At 40.1% G+C, this 5737-nt stretch overlaps 1 long non-coding RNA gene across 1 annotated transcript; it reads left to right on the top strand.

The window, feature by feature from the left end:
• Window positions 1-486: 486 nt before the first annotated feature.
• Window positions 487-4809, top strand: LOC307184582. Its single transcript, XR_013827759.1, has 3 exons — window positions 487-615; window positions 3613-3671; window positions 4631-4809. It is a non-coding gene; the product is annotated as an uncharacterized lncRNA (long non-coding RNA).
• The last annotated feature ends 928 nt before the right edge of the window (window positions 4810-5737 follow it).

Raw genomic sequence — 5737 nt, 5'->3', positions numbered from 1 at the left:
GCGAACTGCAGACGCCCCTGGGGGCTACACTGTGTGCGCACCACACCCCGGTACCGGGTTCCTGGGCAGAGTTGCTCTGAATTCTGCTGAAGGCTACCGCCATTGTAACCTGTCGGTGAACTCAGAAACCAGAGCCAGTCATCCTCACACAAACCTTCCAAAGCCTCCGCCATCCTCTCGCTGGAGCCAGGGCAAGCCGAAATTGTCAGGCCCCCCAAAGTGTCCTCCTGGTGTCACCCATGCCAATAAAACAAAACTGAGTTCAATTGTGGAGAGGTGCGAGCTCACGTTCTAGAACTCCTACTTTTCCAACAGGTCCTGGGCGGCGCAGCTGAGTAGCGTTCTCGTCAGCCAGGCAAGAAGGAGGCGAAGTCTCGCGAGGCAGGCGCAGCTGTGTGGCTCAGGCTCCAACTCTCGCGGAGTCTCTGCACACGGCCTGCCTCTGCCATCTTGGATTGAGAGTCGTGTCCTTCTGCGTACGGTCTCTGAGCTGAGGTGTTGGAAGCAGGCGTTTTGCACAAGAAACTCTGGTCTGAGGTGCCGGGTTCGAGGCCTCTGCACGCGCCCTCCTGTGAGCAAGTGAGACTAAACTAAATGCAGAGAAAAAGAAGAAAGGTTAGACTTTATTTTATTACCCAGATTCTATATTTGTTTCCTGGGAATTGTTAATATGCTTTGCAGGTGACACCACCACAATTTCTTTTAATATACATAGAGCAACAGAATTATACCTAAGAGATATCTAATGTTTTCTCTGAATAAACTATTTTCTTTCAGAATTCTATCTTAAGGCAGATAAAGGATTAATGTAAGCTGTAGTAGAGAATTTTCATAAAGGGAGGAATGGAGAATGGAAAACTACTTTGGCTGCCTCGAGTTTGTATCCCAAATAATGCAACCAAAGATCACTTAGTGAACCTTTTCACTGAAGAACATGACCTAAAAGACCATTAATAAATGAGACAAACCAGCTGTTAAGTTTCTAAATCATTAATTCCCGGTAAAGATGTTTTCAACATTCCTAAAGATAATGTATGTTTCACGGGGACTGTAGTAGACTGAATGATGGATTCTCAAAGATGTCCATGTCAGGCAGACTGAAGACAAGGGGAAAGAAAAGGAAAAGAAAAAAAGGAGAGGTGGTAACAGAACCAGAGGTTGGGGTGGTGCAGGATGAGCCAAGGAAGGCAGGCAGCCTCTGGAAGCTGGAAGAGGCATGGAAATGAATTACTCCCTAAGCTTCCAGAAGGAATTCAGCTCCTTCCAACATCCTGATTTTTTAATTCTGACCTCCAGAGTTGAAAGAAAATAAATCTGTATTATTTTAAGCCACTAAGTTTGTGGTTCATTATAGCAGCAATAGGAAACTAATACAAGGACAGAGATTTTAACTGCCTTGCTCTCTGTGGTTTTCCCAGCAGCAAGAACATTACTTGGAATATAATAGGGGGTCCATATATACTTGGAGAATGAATGAATTTATGAGTGAATAGTTCTAATAATTAATTAACTACCTAATTAAATGGTCATGGTAAGGCATGGGGTATAGACTAGTATATGGGCAAAGCTCTGTGTTTCCCAAATCTCTGACAGCAGGAGGCAGGCTATAAAAGCTTCAATCTTATTCTACCACTACGTTTGAGCCCTCAAAATTCAATGTTTTCAATAAGATAAATACTTGTTTCTCACTCCTAAATATCAAGAGGAGGGAAAGTAACCCAAATAGGCATCTCTGCTCCACAAAGTCATCCAGTGTTCAGATTCCCTTCTTTCATATTCCGACATTGCCTTGTGAGAGACTTGAATTATCTGAAGTTTGGTTCATTTTTGTATCTTGCAACTGATACAGACTGTTCTCTGAGAACTTGGCTAGCGTTATGGAAAAGAACATCAATGAATGGTCTCTCCATGTGGCCTGAACTTCCTTACAGCATAGTGGCTAGATTCCAAAGTTGAATATCCAGAAACAGAAATGAGCCAAATGGAAGCAATTTCTTTTTTTATGAACTGGACTCAATTCATATTCCATCACTTTTAACATACTCCATTTGTCAGAATGATCACAAGTCTCCAATAAAATTGACAAGGTGAAAACATAGAATCCAACAAACACTGGGAATGCCTAATTGTAAGAAGAACGTGAGGGATGGGACATATATCTATGTGCCATGTATAAAAGATGCAAACTAACAGCTTCACCATAAGGGGGAGAAGAGAATTTGAAGAGAAAGCAGCTTTTATTTTTTCTCCAAAGATGTGACATGGAGGTTGCATACATCACTTCTGTGCATATCCCTTTGACTAAAATTTAGTAAAGTATCCACTCCTAGGTGACACATGCCAGCCAAGACTCTAGTGGAGGGGTAGTTATTCCTAATGGGAGGAAAAGAGAACAGTATGCGTCATGATCTGCCACAGGAGTATCTATGCATATCCTTTTTCTTAAATGTATCACTCCCTTCACAAGGAAAACAACCTATGATCCTATTCATTACATCCAGATCAAATACTAGAATATCTGGGAGCAGTCTTCACCATAAGTTAAATTATCTACCTATTATTCACACCAAATACATAACTTACTTGGAGTAAGAATATTAAAATTATAATAAAATTTCCCATTTGGAAAAGGAAAGAATGACCAGGCGGTCACTGGTCAGAGCAATACTAACAATATTTTGCTAGAAAAGAACTGCAGAGATTCTCTGTCCTATCACTGGAGTAAGTTTCTTGCTTAGAATTCATTTCTGCTTATTGGAAAAAATTTCTTGTGCTCTGTCCTTTGTGGCCCTGGCGTTCCCTTTGAAAAAATGTGTTCTTGTTGTAAATCTTCCCTAGCCGTATCTATATGGATATTAAAGAGATTGCTTTTCTCAGGAGCACAGCAGTGTTTATGGCCTGCTTCTGCTCCCACTGACTTGGGAGCTAGAGAATTTTTGAAAGCTAACTATGTGATTTTCTTGATAAAACAATTCCTTAAAAAACTCAGTGAGCTTCTGGTGCAATTGTTTCCAGCTATTTCCATGTGCTTGAAACCACCTCCAAGGCTCTTTTCTGGAAATAATTATTAAACCTGCTCTTATGGAACAGTTCTCTTGTACAGCCAGCGAGTGTCATGGGCTATCATTTTAATGATGGCTCTTTTGAAAATGTAAAACTGTATAAAGCAATAGGCTTGTTTGGAAAGTAACTCCCTTAATCTGATCATGGCACAGATAATCTATGGATTCATTTGTTTTGCTGAGAATTCTTAATAGGCACTGTTAGAAAGGCTCTGAGCAGCAGAGTTATCTCCTACTGTTGGGATGATAAAACAATTGGCTTTCCCGGCCCTATCAGATCCCTCATTTCTGAACTTCTATTCCCTTTGATCTCTGTTTGAAAATTGTCTACTTCTTGCTTGAGCTCATTAATTCTTGAAATAAGCTAGCTAAATGAAGCAATAAACAGCTAACACATGGCAACAATCTGGCTCTTTCCAATAGCTTCTTTTAGAACATCAGCTTCCTCAGGCAAGCTCTGTGCTCTTCCAGTTACCAGAGGCGACATTTTAAATAAATGCACTGCTTTCACCCTGACTGCAATATCAAGGCCACATTTTTTTTTTTTTAGGTTTTTGTGGCAGGCAGCAAGCTTTCCAATACACAATTCTTTATTGGCCAGAGTAAAGGGTAAGTTACTAAAGAAATAAACCTCACCATTTCTGTGTCTAAACACACACATGTGTATTTCCCTGTTTGTATTATGGGTCCAGGAATTCTATGCTCCATGAAACAGTCCAGGCACTCAACAAAATGGCTTTGTTATCCACACCACACAGCTATGAAAGTTGTTCTGGTCATTACCATTTCCATTTGGGAGCAAGGTAAAGAAAGAGTGAGTTATGGGTAGTTATATTTAAGAAGATGTATTTGATGTCATTGTGTCCCATTAGTAAGAATTTAGGCACTTGGCACACCTAGGCACAAGGGAGGTTGAGAAGTTCAATCTCAAGCTTGATGGCCATGAACCTAAGCCATGAACATAACTGACTTGGATGAAAGCCAGTAGGTTGCTACTGGTGTGAATTCAACATATTATATTTAATCTTTGCCACTGAACTGTATCACATTACCTATCTGAGAACATTTAATGGGAAGTTCTTGAAAAGGGTACTAAATAATCATTGTTTCTCCTATTATTTGGAGTACAGCAATAGTTGAATTTTCCAACCTTACAAGTCCTCAACTTACTGAAAACTCAGGCAATTTAGATTACAGACTATAGACAGACAGAGCTTTTGTTACCAGAGCTATATTTCTTTTCATTTCTGTTTGCAAACTACTTCCAAACCATATTATAAACCTTTTATACACTTTTACTGAAGGAACTGAGGAGTATCCAAACACACCAGTATCCTTGTATATTAAAATTACTTTCCCTAAAGCTATAGGTTTTTGCCAAATGGCCTACTTACCAAATGTTTTTGCAGTGAAAGAAAATGCTCAGTATCTTTCTAACCTGTAGTATCTCCCATACTGCTGGGAGCAGCCAGGTGATACAACTCTGCAATGAAGCGTAAGTGGAAATCTCCTAGTTTTGCTTTTCTAATGACAACTTGACTCTCAAAACTATTTTGTCCCATTTATAGCTTTTCCACCTGCAATAACGTCTTGATACATGGATATAAATCAGCCTCATGGCAGTCATTAGGCAGGGTGGATGAAGATGCAAGTCAGCCTGCTGAGAATCAGAGGATGGAAGGATGGAAAGAAACAGTGCCCGTAGTATGATCTTCGAGAGTCTACACAAAGCATGTGTTCTCTCCCTCTGGGCTTTCCTTGTCATGTAAGGTAAATTTCTTTTAGTTTAACTGCTGTTACTTGATTTTCAGTAGACCACATTCCTTCCTAATACAGTGTGGCTGTAGTGTATTCTATTTAAACCTCCCAGAACTGGTGAACATTAGAGTATCCCAGTCTGTTGCCTGTGATTTTTACCTAAATTAACCACATGTCCTGGTATTTGTGCTTTGTTTAGTTCCTTCTGCCCGAATGTGGCCTGGCCCCAAGACTTGTGTTAGCCATTAGAATGTGATGGAAATGGTATTGTGCCAGTTCCTGGCCTGGCACCTTCTGTGTTTGTGCTTTTTGGAAATTAGAACCATCATGTAAGAGATCCTCCAACCCTAATGGAAGATCCCCAGGGAGCAATCAGTTAGGACACTCATGTGGAAATGGAGACAACCTGAGATTACATGGAAAGAGAAAACCTAATCCCTGGCATCTGGCAAGAGAAATGCAGATACACAAGTGACCACTGGCAAGACAAGAAGAATAAACGTCCAGATGGGCCCAGTCAGTATTGCACAACTGTGAAAAATTATAAAATGGATGTTAAGTCACCAAATTTTGAATAGTAAATTTCATTATAAGAGATAATCACAATAGACATTGATACACAAGAGGGAGATGCTTCTGTAACAGAAACCTAAAATTAAGTGGCATTGGTTTTGAAACTGGAGAGTAGACCAAGATCTGAAGGGCCTCATGGAAACTGCTAATAAATTCTGAAAGAACAGTGAGAAAATTTCTATCACAAACCTTAATTAAGTAGACCTGAGTTAAGTGCAGAATAATCAACAAAACTGTTGCCTGCGTTAATGTGGAAGATAGAAAGTCCTCATATTGAACTAGTGGATATGGTTATGAAATTTCCAGACAGAATGTTGAAAGTACCAGTTGGCTTCTATTAGCTG

The sequence above is a fragment of the Stenella coeruleoalba genome (genome assembly GCF_951394435.1).
Source record: "Stenella coeruleoalba genome assembly, chromosome: 3".
Lineage (NCBI taxonomy): Eukaryota > Metazoa > Chordata > Mammalia > Artiodactyla > Delphinidae > Stenella > Stenella coeruleoalba.
This window is presented reverse-complemented; position numbering and strand designations above follow the sequence as displayed.